This window comes from Gymnoscopelus braueri, assembly GCF_963280865.1.
Source record: "Gymnoscopelus braueri genome assembly, chromosome: 15".
Taxonomy (NCBI): domain Eukaryota; kingdom Metazoa; phylum Chordata; class Actinopteri; order Myctophiformes; family Myctophidae; genus Gymnoscopelus; species Gymnoscopelus braueri.
Genome location: NC_137620.1, coordinates 30,851,205 through 30,874,566, shown reverse-complemented (window position 1 = coordinate 30,874,566; position 23,362 = coordinate 30,851,205). Strand labels below are relative to the sequence as shown.

The following is a 23,362-nucleotide window of genomic DNA, read 5'->3' as shown; positions in this document are numbered from 1 at the left end:
GTGTGTGCGTGTGAACGATCCTGGCCGTGTTAAAGTAAGCTGCAGATCGACTTATATTCCGATCAGCTGATCTCTACAAAAAATCTGACAAAGTTTGTAATGGAACATAAAAGGAACCATGATATAATGAGCTGATGCACAGAATCTGCTTTACTCGAACAGAACACTGATTGGGAATTGGAAAAACAAAACAAACAAACAAGCAAACAAACACAAAGAACTTCCCGCGGTGGCCCCCTGGTGGCTCGGGCCCCATTTCATTGAAGATGGTTAAAATATAGCTAAATCGACTGCTAACAGGGCCCGTGTTGTACTCTCCCAATGGCACCATAATGAGGCGATGAAGAAAAGGGGCGCAGATTAGAATAACAGCCTTAACTAATCCATATCAGGCCGATGAGGCGGTACGTTTGGGGAAAGCGTGTCATTTCTCATTTCGCAGTGCAATGCCAAAATTGCTCTTGCTCTCTCTCTCTCTCTCTCTCTCTCTCTCTCTCTCTCTCTCTCTCTCTCTCTCTCTCTCTCTCTCATATACAACCCCCACGCAAAACAAGCCCTGATAGCAGCTGTGGCAGGCCGCCGGCGTCAGCCCCCTTCGCCTATATCTCTGCCTCTCTCTCTCTCCTTCGCCGCTTGTCTGCTTTTTTTCCTCAGCTCCCGCCAATAGTCAGAAGAGAACAGAGAGAGGAAAATCCATGTCTGACTGTAAATAAAAGAAAATTAGTTTTGGCCAGGAGGAGGAAACGACTCCGACTACTCCAGCCCCTCATCCTAGGGACAGAGGCTGTATGCTGCCAAATGATCACTATCGACAAGCCTTCCTCCTGGCCTTGGCGAGTGTTGCAGTACAACCTCAGCTGCCGCAGGGTGCAAAGCTTATTGCTACTGTATGGCACGCAATAAATAATTACTATTACCAGCAGTGGTGGAAAGTAACTAAGTACATTTACTTAAGTACTGTACTTAAGTACAATTTTGAGGTATTTGTACTTTACTTGAGTATTTCCAATTTCCAATACTTTTACTTCTACTCCACTACATCTCAGAGGCAAATATTGTACTTTTACTCCACTACATTTACTTGAAAACTTTAGTTACTAATTACTTTTCAGATATACATTATGATACAATGAAACATACACTAACCACTTTAAACCTATTTTAAACCTATGCTATTTGAAAATAGCAGATCTACAAGCTCACAACGCGTCGCATCGCGACGCGTTGTGAGCTTGTAGATCGGCTATTTTCAAATATTTAGTACTTTTACTTTTGGTACTTTAAGTACATTTTGATGCCAATACTTTTGTACTTTTACTCAAGTAAATTTTTTATTCTGGACTTTTACTTGTAACAGAGTATTTTTATATTGCAGTATTGGTACTTTTACTTAAGTAAAGAATTTGAGTACTTTTTCCACCACTGATTACCAGTATTGCTTATTTATTGCAGTTGTGCAAACATTATAGAATTTTAGATATCGCTGTCGGCACAAATAGTATTTACGTTCAGAATGTCACAATAATGGAGGAAGATATCACGCCTATATACCAAATGGTTGATCCTTGATCAATAGAGGACTTGATGTACAATATATCCAAGCAAAACCGATGCCTGTGTGCCTAGATAACTTAGCTTCCCACCAGATTATCTAGCTCCCCACCGTTATTAAGATGTCGGTTGCAAAAAAACAGTGGTTGTCTCACTGTTTTATGCAGCATTCAAATGCAAAGATATACCCCAAGAAATCCTAACGGGCCCAGAAGAGGAGAATCACACTCCTTTGCTAAACTCAACATGGGTGTCAGGTTCTGCCATATCGCAATAACAGCAGAGGAGCTACAGTACAGTATATCTCTGGCCCAATTTCGCGCGCCCTGTGCAAGGAGTATGCAGGTAATGGTATGAATGACAATAGAGTATGACCTCTTATACACCGGTGTCAGTTTGACTGCCGTAATTTCAATTCCCCACCACTGTTTGTGTCTTTGGCATTGTGGAAACACATTTTGCTCCAGCCGGTGCAGCGCGGCTTGTTCTCTTCTCTTCTTCCATCGTGCAGACAGACAGTGGAAACAATACCCATACTGTGTTGTTGTTGCTGAGGGATTAACCCATCAACACCTGAGGCAGATTTTTTTTTAAAAAGTATTCTAAATCCAGTTAACAGCTTTCAGAAAAAACCTACTGTATGTTGCTACTTCAGTCGTGCTCAAACTTTTTCATGTCAAGGACCCGCAGAATTATATGTATTTGGCTGCGGACCCCCATTTCAAAATGTGTTTTTTGTTCCATGGACCCCCTCCAGAAGCAAAGATTTGAGTTACAAATGTTCGCTTTAAAAAAACATCATAATCAAAGATTTGCACAATTTTTCACGATATATATTTTATTAGCAGATCTACAAGCTCATAGCCCGGCACAAAGCTATGAGCTTGTATATCTGCTATTTTTGAACAGCCAAAGTAAAAAAAAAAATCTAAAATGACACAAAATGCTTTCCCCGGTTTTAACGGGTTAACATCGTGCTGTGTGTTGCCGCTGATAAAGAACCTGCAGCTTTCCCTTTGGTTCCCCTTTCCTCAAAAGTCTGGGTCTCACATGACACGACACGCTCTTACAAACAAAACAAAACAAAAAAAAAGCGACATTGTTCTGTTGACTATACCTGTCTCCCCAACGCCCATCGCATCTCTCTCTCCACTGGTATAACTACTAATAGCCGGTCGGGGCTCCTGTAAAATGTAATTGAGGCGCCAAAGGCAAGAAGACGGGGGTGGGGTGGGGGGTGTGGGGGTGGGGGAGGGTGGGGGGTGCAGGGACGACAGACTGTGGGTCTTTATAGATTGCAGAATCTAGCACTTAGCCCACCCACTGTGTCTGATGATGATGTGTACCTTTGAGGAGCGAAGCATTCACTGGAGTGTGGAGGCCCTGGTAGGCAAGATGCTCAGCGTGTGTGTGTGTGTACGTGTGTGTGTGTGTGTGTGTGTGTGTGTGTGTGTGTGTGTGTGTGTGTGTGTGTGTGTGTGTGTGTGTGTGTGTGTGTGTGTGTGTGTGTGTGTGTGTGTGTGTGTGTGTGTGTGTGTGTGTGTGTGTGTGTGCGTGCGTGCGCGTGCGTATTGGGGTGTATGCTACTCATTTAATTTGTGCCTAAGCACATACGATAGAGGTGCTGTATTATGCATGTGTTTGTGCACAATTTGCTGAAATAATATGTGTGTATGTTTACTGTATACGTCGGGTTGAGAGAGGCACAGTGTGTGTGCCTCGCGCTCCTTTCATCTCTAATAGAGCTTGAGTTAAGGATGACCAGAGAGCGCCAGCGGACATCTCTCATGTCCTCTGCATTGAACACATGCAGGAGCTTCCTTGAACGTATTTAGAATGGGAATGATGTTTGATTTGATCCTCCACTAGGCCCTATTTTCACACAATGCTACAAGAGAGAGAGAGAGAGAGAGAGAGAGAGAGAGAGAGAGAGACTCTTTCCATGAAATACATCATGTTTATAGATTATGTCTGCCTGGTCTATTACTGAGCCGTTGTGTTACACCGTAGGTAGTGTGAGTCACGCATGGCCTTCTACAGCAACATTTCATTTCAATGAGGCCCTCCTGAATTCAGTGTGAGCACACGCCACACTGCAGAGGCCCAAACATCTGAAGGAAGTGCTGTCGTCGACATGACTAAACATATGGCATTCTCAACCTGCAAAGAAAGGTTTGCTGGAAAAAAATGTTCTAGGGAGTGAAATCCTTTACGCACCCAAAAGATAAAAGCTATTTTAAGAGTTTAACCCATTGAGACCTGAAGCCGATTCTACATGTCTCCTAAATCCCAACAGTTTTCTGAAAAACGTATGTTTCTATATCAGTGGTGCTCAATCCTTTTCATGTCAAGGACCCCCAAAATTATATGTATTTGGCCGCGGACCCCCATCAAAATATGTTGTTCCAGGGACCCCCCAGAAGCAAAGATTTGAGTTAAAAATGTTTGCTTTAAAAATATATTATGTTCAAAGATTTGCACACATTTTTATGATTTTTCAAAAATAGCAGATATACAAGCTCGTAGCGCGGCACTCGGTGCCGCGCTATGAGCTTGTATATCTGCTATTTTTGAATAGCCTAAAGTGTAAAATAATGCTTTTTAGCTCAAATCTAAAAATGACACAGTTCCAGGTATTAATGGGTTAAGGGTGCAGTCAAGCCGAACTTTAATTCTGCCTATGCGGCGGATTCAGCTTTTCAATGAGAACTGAGTGGTTTGTTGTCGATTCACGGATTTCCACAAAATAACGCTCCATTCCCGTTGAAAAGCATTGGCAGAATCCGCCGCATAGGCAGAATTAAAGTTCGGTGTGACCGCACCCTATAGGCTGTTATTCTGAAAGAATTTGTTGCCATTTTAGAATTTGCACATGGCTATTTAATATTTGGTTTATTTCTATTGGACAAACATTTAAATGGGGCAACAAGCAATACATCAGATAATTATGAAGTAACTCAGTACTTGAGTAGTCTTTTCACTAGACTAGATACTCTATCTTACTCTTACTCAAATTAGGATGACTGCATACTTCTACTTGCGTCATTATTATTTGAAGAAATAAGAAACTCCCACACTTGGCCAGCTGACCAATGGTGTAACTTCATCAGACAGTTAGTGACTCAGTCAGTGACTCAGTCAGTTAGTGACCAGTGTTGCCATGTCTGCTTATTATAAGTGACTTTGGGCTTGTTTTTCTGTAAAGTCGCTTGTAAATATTGGTAGTCGCGGGTTGCGTTTTTTTGGGCTTGTTTCTAAAGTGTAGTTGCTTATTTTGGGCTTGCTGTGTAATGTTGTTTAAACCATTTTCATGCCAAGGACCCCCAAATTAATATGCATTTGTCTGCAGACCCCCATCTGAAAATATGTTATACGAGATATGCGTTAAAATGGTTTACCAGGCGACTGATGTTGTGGTCCAGCCAAAATGAGAAGTAGGCTTTGGTTAACCACTTAAACCCTAGCCTAGTATATACCCTGTATCCCCCAGGGGTCTATTCTAGGTCTGCTCCGTTTTTCCCTCTACAACAAATCTCTTTGCCAAAAATAGCCTACCCGCAAGCTCACATGTCACAACGTGACTCATTGTGAGCTTGTAGATCGGCTATTTTTGCTGAATGTTTGCCCTATTGCCCTAGAATAGGGATGCTAGTGGTTGCCATCCTCTGTTGTTACTGCAAGTGTTATTGAAATATCATAGGTAATTGTTTTCATCAAGGTAAACTGCTCTCAGGAGGAGTGACAATAAAAGAAAAGGAATTAATAAGCCATTTGTTTCCCAGTGTTAATTAGTTTGTTTTAGCTGACAAGACACTTTACTTTAACTTCCAATCTGATTATAATGTATCTTGGCTAAATAAAGACAAACTGGGGCTTGGCAATCCTCTGGGAATGTGTGTGGCGGGGGTGGTTCTCTGAACATCCGCACCCCGAGTTCCCTCAGCAGCGTGGCTCAAATTCTTCTGACTTTGTAGCTGGAGAAACACTTAAGTGGTATATTTACCTCATTATTACAGTCGACACGCTCTCTGAGGAGCGAAGCCATTTGCATGGCGGTCTGTCAAACTGTGCTAACATTGACAAAGATTCACACTGATTTTAATTATGCCACACAATAACAAAAGGTAGGCAAAACTGGTTATGACTGCTCTGCTCCACACTCCTTATCCTATATTAAAAGCTCCATATACAGGCACAAAATGGGCCATGCCCATATATGGGCATATACTGATGACATCAGCAATCTCCATATTTGGGCATGGCCAAAAGGGGGCATGCCCATATTCGCAAACAAATCAGTCAGCTCCATATTTGGGCACATATGGGCCCGACCATCTTCAAACTCGGCGCTTCGGCAAGGAGGTGTGGTGCCCGCCGTTGAGTAGGCTAGTTCAGAACGGATATGCGGTTGTCCAGAACCCATGCCCATATATGGAGTACCCTGATGACAACATGGATCTCCATATATGGGCATGAAAGAGACACAGGTAGACAGACTGATACAGAGATCTCCATATATGGGGTATAAAAGGGACACAGACGTGTACAACAGGTGACAAAGCCCCCAACACTATGACTCAGACATATCGGTCGTATCGGTGGTGCGACGTAGGTGTGAGGGCCTCTTGTGAGGAGTTTGTCACTTTTTTCCGAGATGCAGATGCAAAATCACAAATGTCAGAATAGTACAGAGTAAAAATAATAATACAATGGTGGCTTGAATATATTGAAGATGCATAATATGCATCGTCAAGTATATATTATATACTGTATATTATATCATATACTATATACTATATTATATGCTGTAGGCGTACATCTTAACCACTTGAACCCCAGCATCCATATGCTGGGGGACATTAGCCAAAAATAGCAGATCTACAAGCTCAGACACATTGTGAGCTTGTAGATCGGCTATTTTTGGCGATGAGATCTGGTGTAGACGGTTACGGTACAGATTACAGAGCCAACTCACAACTCAGGTCCAGTTTGCTAAGTCTAGAGAGGGATTAAGTGGTTAAATAATACGTCTTCGTAGAGCAGCACTCCTGTCTGAATTACATGCTGCAGACCGTCATCCCCTCTGTGCATTGGAGTAGTGGCCCTTTGCCCCTGTGACTGCGGTATCGTAAATTTGGAGTTGTTTACGGATGCTGCCATCTTGGCGCGCTCCGGGGAGGGGGAAACTTGGAGCAGGGCCATTTACCGGCAGCTTGATGAGAGTGCAGCGAGGCGAGTTAATTAATACAACATCCCTGGGCCCGCGGGCGAGGCTGCAGACCTGACCTAGGAGGGAACGAGGACAAGAGATGGAGGGACAGGACAGCGAGGGAGATGGAGAACATAACAGGGAAATATAATAAGAGCAAACCATGGGGAGACAGAGACAATCCAGTGTAGGGGAGAGCATAAGGGATCGAGGAAGAGGGAGGATGAGGAGGTGCTTGCGAGCTGTGTCCTCAAATGGCTTTTTCCACGATCCTGCCAACAGCAGCCAGTGGTGGAAAAAGTACTCAAATTCTTTAAAAGTACCAATACTGCATTATAGAAATACTCTGTTACAAGTAAAAGTCCAGAATTCAAAATTTACTTGAGTAAAAGTACAAAAGTATTGGCATCGAAATGTACTAAAAAGTACTACAATATTTGAAAATAGCAGATCTACAAGCTCACAACGCGTCGCGATGATATTTAATTTATATCTGAAAAGTAACTAGTAACTAAAGTTTTCAAATAATTGTAGTGGAGTAAAAGTAGGTAAAAAAAAAAGTAGTGGAAATACTCAAGTAGGCTAAAGTACAGCTACCTCAACATTGTACTTAAGTACAATACTTAAGTACATGTACTTAGTTACTTTCCACCACTGACAACAGCCAACACATTCTAAACTGTACGTTTTAAAATACTGGAGAACAGTTTGTTGATGTTTCCATGTCTTACATGATATGATCATGTGCAACCTGGTGACTACACTCTGTTGCTGTGCTGAAGTCAATCAACAGTTTTTCATATCGGAATAGTCCTCCTGATGTGGGAGTGGCAGGTTTCATGAGAAGCAGCTGTACATTAAAGTAGCTTTTAAAGTAAATGACTTTAAAAACGAGGACCTGCAGATGCCTAGACCTCACACTGCAAAATCCGGTAAATTTATCCTTGCTCCAACCCTCTATATACTTAATTCACTGGAGTCCCTCAGGGGTCTCTACCAGGTCCTTTCCTTTTTTGCCCTCTACACGAAATCTCTTCACCGAAAATAGCAGATCTACAAACTCACAATGTGGCCGCATTGTGAGCTTATAGATCTGCTATTTTTGCTGAATGTTCCCCAGCATTGGGACGCTAGCCTATAGGTTTGGTTCCATTTCACGGGATCATTTTGACACTCTCCGATTTTAAATTGCACTCCAGATTTTGCAGTGTAGTGGCTTTAATACACACGAAACCAATGGCTCTATAGGCATACAAGACCTCTTAGACAGAGACACAAATATATCATGTCTTTCTTGCAGTGTTTCTTGTCCACTGCAACAGATTGGGTAAAGATGTAAGATGTTTTCACCCCGTGGCACTGTATCTGTTGCTTAACTTTTCCTCAGTGGGAAAATGTCTTTGTCTGTTGAGCTCCATCAAACAAGAAAGAAACTTGCCTGGAGACAGGAGCGTCCATGGGGAGGTACTCCCCATCCCACCCACCTCCCTTTTCTCACTCTTTCTCTCTTCGTATGTATCCATTTCTTTCTTTATTTTTTGCTGGTGAAAGATCGCTTCGGAGACCATGGTTGTAAAAAAAAAAGATATATATTCTTCCCCCAACCAAGGTTGAGATTGAAAAAAAAAAGAAGATGAAGCAAAGAAAAAGCAAATTACAGTATACAAACTCAGTTTTCTTGGAGCATTGTTTATTGTATAATCTAAACAGTAAACCTAGGGGGGGATACTGTGTTAAAATGGAGACAATTGAGCATGGATCAGGTTGACCAATACTCCCCGACCTTAAGCAATGTTATTATTTTGCATTCAGCTGCCTTGTTGCATAATACTGTATGAATTCAGACTGGCTTTATCGCCTGTACAAATCAGCCAAGAACGAAAAAGCTGTAAATGGCACTGCTGCCAGCAGACACAAAAAGTGATAGAGGCTATAAATACCCCCGAATAAAAGAGAAAAGCTTCGAATATAAGTTGTGTCAAAATGGGAAACCGCTGGCTGGATCCCATTTAACTGGTTTTTCCCTTTTTCCTTTTGGATGGTGTTTAGAATTCACTCAATAATTACCATATTAAAATGCATGTATGAGTCTGTGCAGTTGTGTGGGGAGAGAGATAAGACCGGGGAGAAGCGTTGGGGGGTGGGGGGGGGAGTCAACCGGAGGCCTATCAGTCAGCTTCTGAATTGCTTTATAATTACTGAGATGCAGAGACATAATTTCCTTCTAAAAATAATGCAAAGTTTCATTTTCGTACTGTCGCGGGGGGAAAGAGCCGGCCTGAATACATTGGCTTAACCTCTTCATGTAGAAGTCGGCATGGTGCCATGTTAAGCACAGTGTAGCCTACTTTCTGCACAGCATGAGAGTTGCTGCTGCCTCCTTCTTGTGGGATCGGATTGGAAGAATCCAAAAAATCTGACACATTGAGGTTGTGTACACTGTACAGTACGGTATATGAATTTTTTTTTTTGCTTATCGCACGTATTTATTTGCATAATACGGCTCACAAGTCTTTGTGTTTTGTGTCGTGCGCTTACATTGTATACTGAGCGTGGTTGAGCAAGTTTGGTATATTTTACTTAGTAGTCCCACCATTTTAAAAGACAAACAATAGTCAGGAAATAGTCAACGGCACACTTTTCTAGCTTCATTGTAAAGATGGTGCAAATGTCTTTTCAAATTACATGAAACCAATATTTTGGTTTCATGTATACAATGTACAACATGTACATTTTAACAAACCTGATACATGCCTTAAAAATGTTGTTTTTAATTTGTCATCTTGCCAATGCCATGTTGTCACTGACCCATATAGCAACATGAGTGTCCACAGTAACCTTACTGACTTAGCACTGACGAAGGTCCCAGGACCGAAACGTTTGCTTTTTAATTCATTATGAGCACTGAGCATTTAAAATAAATGATATTTTCTTAAGTATTTCTAAGAAGTTTTCCTTAAGTCTTGTTCTGCCAGTTGTCCACAGTAACCCACACAAGTCATAGGCAGTTAAACCTTGCGTCAATGAATAGTCAAAATATACTCATCATCACCATTATCATCATCGTCATCACTTCCCTCGTAAGATAGGTTAGTCACGGTACCTTTATACCTTTCCTGCACCAGGGTTATTCTGTATTCTGTTTCCAGACTCTAGTGCTATACAGAATGAGCAGGGTCTGGCAAGGTCGGAAATCTAGGCTCAGTGGACCACCTTACAATCATAGACAATTTCCCCGCTGATTTGCCAGCAGAATGCTGGGGAGTGGAGGTCGATGTGGTTTGTATTTAAGCCGCACACATAAGTCTGAGATGTTTGCAGAAAACAGCAAAATAAAGTACACTGAGCAATTAATTTTGTGTGATCATAGAGTGGCAATTGGATAGTAGAGAGCAGGGCAGAGAGTAAGAAGAGGAACTTAAAGAAGTGGTGCCATGGTTTTGCACTTTTTCTGTTTTTCATGTGTCTATGAGGTTGATAGAACTTCATTAAGCTCCCTGGTGGTGTTTTTATGGTTTTTTATGTCTTCTCTGACTATTTTGAGTTTCTTCCTGGAGGCTGAAACCTTGAGGGTCAAACGTGCCAATAGAAAAACAGCACTTTAACGACTTATTATTATTATACCCTCCCCCTCATTATCATAACACAACAGGTGTGGGCATGAGGAGGAGGAGGGACTAGGACAGGTGGGTGGTGCTAAGGTGGTGGAGGAGGTGCTAAGGTGAGAACCAGGTATACTTAATGAACTGGAGGCGTGTCCACATAAAAACATCATTTTAACACTTCTGTACACTTTTTTGAAAAAAATCTCCCTCCTAGTATAACCATAATACCGGATGATTATGTTTAAGGGGGGGGGGGGGAATCACTGAAAATCACGGCACCCCGTCTTTAAGATTCAAGTCATGGTGTTGTACTGGACTATAAAGCAAGCTAGACATTTAGGCAATTACACTTCATTAAATTAGGCTAAAGGTTTTGAGAGGCAAAGACACCAGAACTGGGCCTGATGAAAAATGTATTGCAAGCGAAACACGATATTTTTCATCACCAGTCAGTCCCCAGGTACTCATTTGTATATTTTTGGAAGCTGGAGTGGAATAGTGGTGTTGGAGATGGGAGTACAGCAAGGCTTCAGCTGGTGGCAGGTTCTCTGATGAAATATTGATGGGACTGACTTTGATTCTGCAATCCAGACCTGTCATGACAAAAAATACCCTCTCTCTTCTTCAGGTGTAACACATGGTCTTTCGCTTTAGAAAAAAAGCCGTCCACTCACTGTTACCTTTGATCAAATACGTGAACTTTGAAGGGGAGCTTATACAAGTGGTGGAGATCAGCGATCTGTGCACACAGCCAGGCCGATACAGTAGGTCTGCTATATAACTCAACATGGTGCAACGGTGCCACATACTGTAATGTCACTTGGGATAATTGCCAGGTGATACAATGTAGGACTTTGCACTTCTAAACCATCGTCATTGACTGTTCGATATAATATGACTGCTGTTCCTGTATGATAGGACTGGATGTAAAGTTAATTACTGTTCATGCGGGAAATGGGAAGTATCGACTTATGTTACAGTATGACAGTATGTTAGCTGAACAGTGACCTCAGCATTTACATGACATTTAGTTACAGTACAGCGTACCACTTCCAAAAAGAAAAGCAAGGAGTGCATTATTTGAACAGAATGATGATTACACTTTCAAAAATCTAACTTCTGTTTGCCACACAAACACAACACTATACACTGCACAAGGTGCTCGTGCATTTCCTCGGCTTGTGTGTGCCTTTGTGTGTGCTGCACTGCACATGCATTTGTCTGTTTACATATTTTGTCTTCAATGTCGCGCGTCTCCGCATGAATAATCCCAGTTTCTACCCGCTCGATAATATTGAGTATATGCTCATGACCTGTCCACAGTCTAAAGTACGTTATGCATGAGTGCAGGGTGCTGCTGTATCTCTGCGTGTATGGTTGCCAGATCTGCTTATTATAATTTCCCCGCAATATTTTATTTGAAAATAGCCGATCTAGAAGCTCACAACGCGTTGCATCGCGACGCGTTGTGAGCTTGTAGATCTGCTATTTTCAATTAGCTGATGTATATTTTAAAGTGCTCATGTGGCCCATAGTCGCTTCTTTTGGGCTGGTTTTCCTAGACCTGGTTGCTTGTTTCTCTCACCGAATCTGGCAACACTGCGTGTATGCCATATGGCTGACTGTCCGCCTTATACTGTATCTTGTGTCTCAAAGACCAGGTTGTTAATCCCTTTAACCCATTCAATCGGGGGCACACCTCACAGCTAGATAGGTCCGGGGTTCGATTCCCGCCGGGGATGCTGTGGGCACTGGGGGGCGTGTTCTCTCCACCGTGTCATCAGCGCCCATGCCCTAGGTGGGGTTGGTGAAAGGGCCTTTCTGTGTGGAGTTTGCATGTTCTCCCCGTGTCCCCTAGGGTAGGTACGCTCACAAAAAACATGTAGTGACCCTGGTCTCTATACCGCCTCCCCCTGGTCAGCCGGGGCGCCTGATGGAGGGGAAAGGAACTGGTTGGAATAACGTGTTCCTTCCACGCGCTACTGTACGTCCTACCGGGGAAACTCCCTCCTCTCAGGTGATAAGTAGCGTCCTGCTCAGTTCGGGGCTATCCCCAGGCTGGCAGAGGGAGAGTAGCGCCCAGGATTACAGCTTAGGCAATTGGCACTGGGTGAAAAAATGCCTTACAAAAATTGTGTCATAAAACATTTTAATTAAATAAAAACATGCAATCCGGGAACGCAGCTCTGTCATTTTAGATTTTTTTGGCTATTCAAAAATAGCAGATATACAAGCTCATAGTGCGGCACCAAGTGCCACGCTATGAGCTTGTAGATCTGCAATTTTTGAAAAATCATGAAAATGTGTGCAAATCTTTGAATATTATGTTTTTTTAAAGCGAACATATTCTGGGGGTCCCTGCAACAACATATTTTACAAATGCTTTAAAATATATATATATTCAAAGATGTGCACAATAAAAAAAAATTGCCTCTACAAGCTCATAGTGTGGCACTCAGTGCCGCGCTATGAGCTTGTATATATTTGAATAGCCAAAGAAATCGAAATCGACAGAGATGCATTCCCGGGTTGAATGGGTTAAAATGGACATGTTCCCTTCACAGAGGAGGCTGGGCGGGCATTGCTTGCTCTCCCATCTCCTGCCTCTTTTGCTCTCACTATCCCACGCCCGTCCTTGCCAGTGTTCAAACATACATTTCGGAATAACCGTGTTTGCCTTCACGAAGGAAGGAAGGGGCCAGTTATTTGATCTTTATTAGAGGCGTCTCACGTGCGTGCGCCATGGTCACGAGAGCAAACATTAACTGCAGAGAAAGGTCTGATCTGCAATCAAAACAACGCTGGTTTGTTTTGCAGCCGTTCCAAGAAGAAGTTATCTCTATTTGTCCTCTTCTTCGTTTGTTTTGAGAATCCAGATGAAAAAAACGGGCACACTCAATTGTTTGCCCTCGCGAGAGCATTTATTGCTTGGTTGACGAGTATGGCCGCGACACTCGCTGTTTCCTGTTGCGCTCTTTCCTGCTGCTAACCGATATTATGTAATTCAAACATAATAATAACCCTTCTGTAACAATTTGCCATAATTGTTTAAGTATGTGGAAAAAAAAACACAAAGTAGTAGGAGCAATGACTATTATCAGGTTGATAACCAATAATTACTTCCAAACTATGAGCTCATTAAGCAGGCTCCTGTGGAGGAACCAAGCACAACATAGCCCTCCAGAATCCCCTCCTCTCTCCCACCAGGACTGCCACTGCACCCCCCAACCCCCCCCCCCTCTCCTCCTTCTCGCTCCATTCCTATTTCTTTCTTTGTCTTTCCATCCCTATGTGCTTTTCATTCCATCTGCTCTCCCTGCTGTTTCTGTTTCAATTACATTCCTCAGTCAGGCTCGCTCTTTATTTATTTCTTGAGTTCTTCCTTTCTCCGTCACTCCTGCTTCGTCCCCCATCGATTCCCCTTCTCGCCTCCATCACATTTTCCTGCTAAAAAACCCAACTTTCTTTTTTATTTATGCACACGGTGTGCCCCTCTCTCTCTCTCTCTTTCCCTCTGTCCTCCCACCCTCCTCTCTCCACTCTCGCCCTCTCTGAAAGATTAACCATCCTCTCTGCATCTCTCCTCATCTATCATCCTAATGGGGGCTACGAGGGGGAGGAAAGCAACAATTTATACCGGGAGAAATGGCCGCTGTAGGGCCATGGAAACCATTTGAACCGCCGTTGTCAAGCCCAGGTCCAGCTTGTCGTGAGGATTATTTATGCCGTGCCGCCGATACGGGCACCAGTTATCTCCTAAATTGCTGAAATTGTCATACGCAAGGTTATATATTTCACCGTGGGGTGCTCGAACTGGTGCACACACAAGTCCACACACAGAAACACACGCGCACACACACACGCACACACACACAGGAGGAGAAACTTGACTGTATGTCAAAGCGACAGGGACATCTGCAAGTATTGCGTTAGTCTGGTTTAAGACATTTCTTGTGCACACGTTTACAAGGCCATGCACTGCACTGCTGTATAATTGGCTGAGGTCTGCGAGAGAGAGAGAGAGAGAGAGAGAGAGAGAGAGAGAGAGAGAGAGAGAGAGAGAGAGAGAGAGAGAGAGACTACGTTACAGTGGTAATGCATCCTATAGATAGAATGGATGGGTGGATAGATGGATGGATGGATGGATAATAGATAGATGATAGTAGAATAGATAGAAGAATGGGGGTAGTTGGAAAGATGGTTGGGATAGATGGAGATCAGATGAACAGATTGATGACAGAAGGATGGATAGATGGATGGATGGATGGATAGAAGGATGGATGGATGGGGTAGGGAAGAAAATGACAAATGAACGAAAATGGACGCATGTGAGCCTCATGTAAACGAGACTAGAGGTAGCTAAATATTCAGTGCTGAGCGGTATATTGTGGAGCAGGTTCTCTGTGTGTGTGTGTGTGTGTGTGTGTGTGTATGGCTGGCTGGCCACCGATCTGTTTGTGAGGCCACCCGCCTCACAAACAGAGCTCGTCTAATCCAGGCAGGCGGTTGCCAACGGTAGGAGGCCCCACAATAACCACATGCTACCACAGCTCAGCCCCCGAGCCCCCGACCGCGGCCCGCTCACACTCGCCGCACTCCACCATGGAAGTGTTATGGCTCGCTCGCCAAAGCGAGAGAACAAACACAGACACACACACACACACACACACACACACACACACACACACACACATGCACAGACACATGCACACACGCTACCCCACCACACGTTGCACTTTCACCGCATCTTCCTTCCCCGGTTTAACATCACTCTCTGCTCCTCCCCTCAACATTGTCTTCTGCATCGGCACGTCTCTCTTCTCGTTTACCCCTCCTCTCAGAGCAATCATGTCACTCTAGCTTATTCTTTCGTCGTTGCCTATTTGTATAATTATCTCCTTCGGTGCTCCCCCTTCCAGATCTCCCTGTCTTTGTTCACGTGTGCGTCATTTGCTCCTTTTTTCCCGTCTCCCACTGTTGTGGCAGGTAGCCCTCCTCCCTATCAACGGAGGAGTGCACACGCTTAGTGTGATGCTACTCTAGCTAGCATGCTTTCACTGTGCTCTGCTTACCATGAAGTAAAATGTCTTGTGTTTTGGCATGGCATCTTTTTGTTATTCTAGCTGAACTTGGAGCTAATGTCTCAGACAGATGTAAGGCATGTTTGTCCCCCTTGTTATGACACACTTTTTGGCAGGGCCAGTGGGACCAGCCCTATAGATGGACATGTCTTTAACTGACTGACTGACTGACTGACTGACTGACTGACTGACTAAGTTACTGCATTGGTCAGCCAGTTGGTCTAGCAACGGACTAGTCGATATCAGAGTAATCATCCCTCCGGTCTGTAGGATGCAGTTAATCCGCTGTTGGGCTAACAACTAACTAGCCAATTGCAGATTAATCATCTCTCCAGGTTCCATGAATGTAGGGAGGCGGGAGCGGTGTCTTTGGGCTCTGGCTTGTGAACGCGGAGGTCGGTTGTCTGCCTGGATTACAGATTTGTTTGCATTAGCCATGGTTAGCTCTTGCTCAGTGCTGTTCGCAATATAACTTAGTGTTGACAAGAAAATTGGCACCTCACCTTCATACTTTAACCTTGAAACTTGATTCACAAATTTTTAAATCCACCTTTCTGTGGACATGCATGCTTGAGATTATTTACTTTCAAATAATTTGTAGTTTTTCAAATATTTAACTTTAAGCGCCCAGTGCATTGTCAATGGCAATGGCCATTTAAAGGGAAAGAAGTACGTCGGTTGGAGGGGCTTATTGTCAGCAACAGCCAAGAACACAGGAGTCTATCCCTGTTATATGCACTAGACCCCAGGGTGCCAGATTGCTCATATACTGAGTTGCCTGTGCCAGGATTCGATCGTATGACCTTGTGGTTCAGACTCAAGAGCTCTTCCGACAGAGATACCCAGACATAAGAAACATTGACATGAATGTGATGGCTCATTCCCCCAAAATAATTAAAGGCACTTAAAGGGCAAGACCACTTTGGTAGAGGTTTGGGTTGTGTAGTTACCTTGCCATGATGTAACTCCAAAGGTAGGCAAGAAATAAAAAATAATTGCTCCATTGATTAGAAATTGATAATTCAAAATATGCTCCTCATTGACTTACATTGTACGGTAAAACTGCTCTCAAAGTCACTCTTTTAGCACAAAAACGAACGCAAACAAAGTTGATTCAGACAATATAGAACATCACCATACCCAGTACTGTTTTTTTTTTAAATAGAAAATGTCAACTTCCTGTTGATTTTGCCATTTTTAATAAGTAGAAAACCCGGACTGGATCGGCGGATCCGGATCCAGATCTTCAAATAGTAAAATCAACAGGAAGTTCACATTTTTATTAAAAAAACAAACAGTACTGGGTTTGGTGATGCTCTATATTGTCTGAATCAGCTATGTTTGGGTTCATTTATGTGCTAAAAGAGTGACTTTGAGAGCTGTTTTACCGTACAATGTAAGTCAATGAGGAGCATATTTTGAATTATCAATTTCTAATCAATGGAGCAATTATTTTTTATTTCTTGCCCACCTTTGGAGTTACATCATGGCAAGGTAACTACACAACCCAAACCTCTACCAAAGTGGTCTTACCCTTTAAAATACAATATTTTGAAAATGTCAAAGCATTGAACTATACAGGAGAACTGAGACTTGAACATGACTCTCTGTGCTGCGAGTCTGATAATTTGACCACTACACTCTCAACAGATGTCTTTTACAGCTCTTGAAGCGTTCTTTTGTATGTTAGCCTTCAGCTAGTAAAGTTGAAATACTTAAGCGTTTAAAGTTGCATTATGTAACTTTACTGTTCTACCCCGGATTTGTATTTTAGGGCTTTTGATTTGTTCTTTTGCAGGGGTGAAAGTGGCTGAGTTTTCTTGCCGGAACTGTGAGGACGCGCGGCGAAGCCGCGCGGCCGGGGGAGTGCGTTCGCCCGTGCGGCGAAGCCGCGCGGCCAAAAATTTTTTTGCGGTTCTGGGCGGATTGGGTCCGTTTTTTTCGCGGTTCTGGGCGGATTGGGTTCGTTTTTTTTTCCAGTTTTTGGTTTCTTTATTTTGGTTTTAGGGTTAGGATTAGGAGTTAGGTTAGGGTTATGTTATTTAATTCATATTTTTGCCTGATTTTACCAATTTATTATCACAAAAAACAATTTCTGCCTAATAAAATATTCAAACAAAATGGGTTTATACTAATGTAAAAAATGTATCCCTTTAGCCCTATTTTATACCTAGGCTATTTGAAAATAGCCGATCGACAAGCTCCACAAGCTTGTAGATTTGCTATTTTCAAACATTTTAGTAGTTTTACTTTTGGTACATTTTGATACCAATACTTTTGTACTTTCACTCAAGTAAATTTTCAATTCCAAACTTTTAACAGAGTGCTTTACATACATACATTGCAGTATTGATACTTTTACTTAAGTAATTGAGTACTTTTCCCACCACTGTACCTGGACGTTGTTGTTCTACAAACTTTGTTTTTAACCACATTGTCAGCTTCTTCAACTCTGTCTTCTTTTCTCTTAAACATCTCAGTTAGTTTTCGTTGCATTGTGCTTCATTTATTTTTAAAATTGCATTCTTCATCAAAACAGTGTTTATTTCCCCTCGCGTTTCTTTTCTTTTATTTTTTTCTCCAGAAAAGACGTGTTGATACTGTTGAACCAATCAGAACTAACTATGCTAGTCTGTCAGCCAACCAGAAACATGTTTTGAACGTTGGTGGGATTTAATTCGTCGTAAAGCCCGCCTTCTTTATCCGGTAATTTGCACATACACATATAGGCACGGACAACGGCCGTTTCCGTATCCGTTTTATACCGGATCTCCAAGCTGCAAAGTGAATTGATCCCAGTCCCAGTTTCGTTTCGCTGGGGAGAAGAGGAGACGCTTCTCCTCTCGGCTCCGTAAAATAAATAAACACCGTAAAAATAGCACGGATTAAGCTGACACAAACACACAGTGGAACAATTCAAAAGCACTTCATTAGAAAATTTAATAATTGTGTATGTTAATCTGACGTTAGTAGATTATGTTTTCTTCTTGAACATGGCCATGGGTCTGTGGCAGGTTATTTAATATGGGATTTTCACAACTACCTTCGAATTTTTCTTAACGGAACGGCGTTCCGGGACCAAATCTTTTACCGGAACGCCGTTCCGGACCGTGCCGGCCCACTTTCACCCCTGTTCTTTTGTAGTTTGGCCTTCATCATTTCAGAGTACTCAATAAACGATGGCAGGACTGGGACTTGAACATGGACTCTCTGTGCTGACATTAGTGTTGATTTTGACAGCAAATTTAGATTTAGTTTTAGTCATAGTCTTTTGAATGAAAATAGCCGATCTACAAGCTCACAACGCGTCGCGAGCTTGTAGATCTGCTATTTTCAGCCTGCACACCCTAGCACAACCAACCATAAAATGACTTGTCTTTTAGTTCTACTGGATCTCTTCTCCACTAGTCTCTCTCTAACATTTTAGTCTAGTTTTTGACTTAGGACTTGAACCTGTGGCCTTGCTCGCAGGGACCGGAATTGAACCTGCGGACCCTGGTTGCCGTGTGGCCCTATTTGCCAAAGACCACAGAGGTGTCCACCCAACTATCCGCTGCCCTACGGCACCTCCACACACTTACACATGTTTCTTTTAGTGCTTTTAAGTGTATTTTCTGGATGTTAGTGTTCAAAACATGCAAAGAAGCAGGAGGTTTTGAATCCACAACCTTTGGATCATGTAGGCAGTGTCTCAACACAGTAACCTACCATGCTCCTGCCTGCTTTAACCCTGTTTTCCTCCTGCTTTAACTAACAACAGACAACGATACAAACAAAATAAATCAAGATACACAGTTGAATTTATTTTTGTTTTTATATGCAGGTATATTGCTGTTTGCTGTGCTGTTGCTTGTCTGGGTTGTTTATGGAGCAGTTTTGAGCACAATGGAAACAAGCCGCTGGCTTTTTTTTGTGATGAATTCATTTGGCTTCTCACCAGTAACAAGTTCAATAGCTCACTGTGTAAAGAAGACACTCTCTACATGATTTCTTTTTTTGATTAACTGATGACTTTCACACTACATGTCAAAGACAAATATTGTGCTTTTGACTCCACTACATTTATAGGAAGGGGGAAAACAGTACATTATGAATTCAATTTAAGCCCTATTTCAAATATAATGAACTATCATACTATAATTAGTAGATGCAAAACTGCATTCAGACATGTCAAGGACCCCCAAAATTATATGTATTTGGCCGCCGACCCCCACCTCAAGATATTTTGTTGCAGGGACCCCCCCCCCCCCAGCAGATATACAAGCTCATAACACGGCACTCAGTGCCGCTCTATGAGCTTGTATCTGCTATTTTGGAATAGCCAAAGAAATCTAAAAATGACACAGTTTTAAATAGCTACATAATTATTAGCTCCAATCGGAACCTCTCCCTCTGAGATGAGGTCCCACACAGCTCGGTGCCTGTTGGGCGGGACATTTTAGAATATTTTCCACTATGCATGATTCTTACCCTTTTCCGCACATCGTATTCAAAAAGTAAAAGTATTCTTCCCTGCTCTCAGAAGTTTTAACTTCTAGCGGAAAAGAACATCTAAGCGACGGGTTGGACGGGGGTTGACTGGCCACAGGCTGACTAAATAAACGATTTAAACGCTTGTTTCAATCCGTCAGTTAGATGTTCTTTTCCGCTAGAAGTTAAAACATCTGAGAGCAGGGTAGAATACTTTTACTTTTTGGATACGATGTGCGGAAAAGGGCGGAAAAAATCATGCATCGTGGAAAATATTTGAAAATGTCCCGCCCAACAGGCACCGAGCTGTGTGGGACCTCATCTCGGAGCGGTAGCGGAGGGAGAGGTTCCAAATGGGGCTACATAATTATGCACACCCTAGGGTCACCCTATTAGGGTGTCACGACACCCTATTGGGATTTTTACCTGACAACAACGATATACAGCTACATTTTAACAGTGGTTCAACATGATTTTGTATGACACTTTACTATCCTCCAATAGAAAGGTTTGTATAATATCCTCCAATAGAAAGTAAACATCATCATACTGACCATGCCCCCCAGCGGGGGGCATGGTCAGTGTATGCCCCCCAGTGTACAGAGTACATGTAATTTCCAGTATGCTGGTGGATTTTGGGAGTTTGAGTCACTATGAATTGAGTACAAAAGGACGCCAATTTGAAACAAGCCAATGGCTTTCTTGGGCTTTTTTTTGGTTTACCTTGTATTATTTCAACTGTACTTTCATGTGTTTTTTTTCTGCAAACTTCTAAATAAAGTAGTCAATCAAATTAATCAATCAATTAGTGTGTCAGAATCAAAGTGGTATGGGGAGTAATCGTTGTTATGTGTATGTTAGTCTGTGTGTAACCCTATGAGTCATTAACCTGACTCCGCCAAATGGAAGAAGCTTGCGACACACATTTTGTTTCACAGCCAATACTGCCCCCATCTGGCTGAGTTTTCAAAACAGGTGTATTTGAATGTTCCCACTGGAGGGCGCAATACACTTATACACTATATATTCAGGAACTGCTACCTGTTCTGTAAGCTTCACTTCCAGGTTGTTTAGTTGCTGAGAACAAGCTGTGAACAACTACTGGTATGAAAACACACACAGAATAATCATTTAGTGTAGATTATTTCCATAATAATAATACATCAGCTAATGAGCTATTGGAGTCCCGACCAAAGAGAATTGAGTCAAGTTTAGTGTTGTTGTGAAACCACTTGGCCCAAAGTTTGTTGCTAATGCTAACTATGTCATGGGTGCATGTCGGCTTTCCGACATGTCGCCTTTCCGACGTTTACTAACCCTATACCTAACCCTAACCCTAACCGCACGCGGAAGCCACTAGTCGGAGTAGTGAGATGTCGGAATGGAAGCAGCACCCCCTATGTCATAACATACTTTATATGCTTGTTTGAGTCCAGATACTTGATACAAACCAACCAGGGGTTGTGAGAATATTGTGTTAAACGTACTTTAGTGCAACACTGTATCGTTGTAGTGATGTTTAGGAAGAGGTTTAATGCTAACCAAGATGCTAATCACTAAGCTAGCTAGCTAGCCTTGGTTAGTGAGGCAGCAGCATTATGAAACATCAAAGGGCCATTCTGCTTATTTTGTGACATGAAAACCATTTGGTTTGAGTTGCTTAAGACACTAATGGTTTGTTGTAGTTACAAGTACCTGGCTGGATGGTTTTAATTTAGATATTAAATAAATAATTACTAAAAAGGGGAATATATTAAAAGGTTAATAAGGATTATTTATAGTATAGTGAAAGCTGAAGTTACATTATTCATTTGCAAATAATACATGTGTTAATTTATGTTGTGATCCTGACATGATACTATGACAACTAATAGAATACGCACATCACTTGGTTGAGGTGCTGGGTTGGAAAGTAACATGAAGAAAAATAATAAACCTGCACACTCATCTGCTCCAATGTAAATGTATTGACAACGTTTCGAGCCAAGGCTCTTCATCGGGTTAAACTCGAGAAGTGAAAAAAATAAAAATCTAATAGATACAGTGTTCACCATTTACATAGCCACAGAACAATAGTGTGAACAAATACCAATGGACACTTGATTAATAAAATCTATAGAAAACTGAATTTAAATAATCAGGTAAAATAAACTTGGGCAACACAAGTTATAATTCTAAAAGTTATAATTATAGAAAGTGTCTGATTGGTAAGTCCTCATTCATTCCTTTAGGAGACATAGTGTTTAGGGTGTAAATCCAAAAAGATTCCCGCTGTGGCAGCAATCTACAGTATTAAGATCTCCTCCTTGTCTAGGGCATTTAACATGTTCAATCCCCTGATATCTGAGAGTGGCCACATTGTGCTTGGCGGACATGAAGTGCATTGCAACTGGGCTCTTTGGATCTTGGTTGCAAATGCTGTTTCTGTGTTCGGAAATGCGTGTCTTTAGCGCCCTGTTGGTCTTACCAACATATCCTCGACCGCATGGGCATTTTAGCAGGTATCTACATGTTTTGGTTGTGCATGTTATAGTGCCCTTGATATAAAAATATTTCCCTGTGAGTGGGTGCGTAAAAGTGTGTCTCTTTTCGGTGAAATTGCATTTAATTGCCCTCTGGGATTTGAGTCAAAAAAGACGATTCTGGCATTTTAGGGATGAGATCTGATTTTACAACTGTTTGTCTTATATTAGGAGGACGTTTGTAGACAACTCTCGAGGCGTCCCGTTTGGACTGTAGGACGTCCTCCTGTGTACAGTCACTGAATCTGTCACGTGCCTTTTTTAACCATTCGTCTGGATAGCCTCTACGTCTGAAGCGCATATCTAGGAGGTCCGCCTGCGTTTTGTAGTCCGTTCCATCACTACAAAGCCTCCTGATGCGGCTATGTTGGCTAATGGGAAGGCTGCGTTTCAGGGGTAAAGGATGGAAACTGTCAGCTCTCAGCAAGGCATTACTGTCTGTGGGTTTTCTGTAGACGTCTGTTTTGAAACCTTTGCCGTTACGCATTATGCGGATGTCCAGAAAATTCACTTCCATTTTGTCAGAGGAGATTTTGAAATTTAGTGAGTCGTTACACAAGTTTATATAATCAAAAATCATTTTTAAGTCTTTTTCAGTAACCCCCCCCCACCCCCCCCCCCCCCCCCACAGTAGAAAAATGTCATCCACATAGCGCCGCCAGAGTTTATATATTTATATTTATATGGGTGAAGAAGGGGTTGTTGGGACCCAACACAGAATCTTGTTCAAATAGGCCCATATAAAGACCTGCGTATCACTTCTTCTTCAATATCCCCCATTTTTTTCAGGGTGTTAATCATGTCCATTGAGTCTCTTACATAGGCTGGGAGGGAAGTGACATGTGGTTTTAAAAAGGAATCCACATATGTGGAGATTTTCTCTGTTAGAGACCCTATTGAGGACACAATGGGTCTGCCTGGAGG

General features: G+C 42.3%; 1 protein-coding gene across 2 annotated transcripts in view; it reads left to right on the top strand.

Moving 5' to 3' along the window:
- caap1 (caspase activity and apoptosis inhibitor 1) overlaps positions 1-23,362 on the top strand; it is a 330,075-nt gene that overhangs the window by 259,120 nt on the left and 47,593 nt on the right. The window contains exon 7 of one of the 2 annotated variants that reach the window (XM_080450527.1): positions 3,795-3,886. The exons of the other annotated variant lie outside the window; for it this stretch is intronic. The gene's annotated coding sequence lies outside the window, so the exon portion shown is untranslated. Of the gene's footprint in view, positions 1-3,794; positions 3,887-23,362 lie in introns of those variants that run through there. 2 annotated transcript variants of the gene reach the window in all.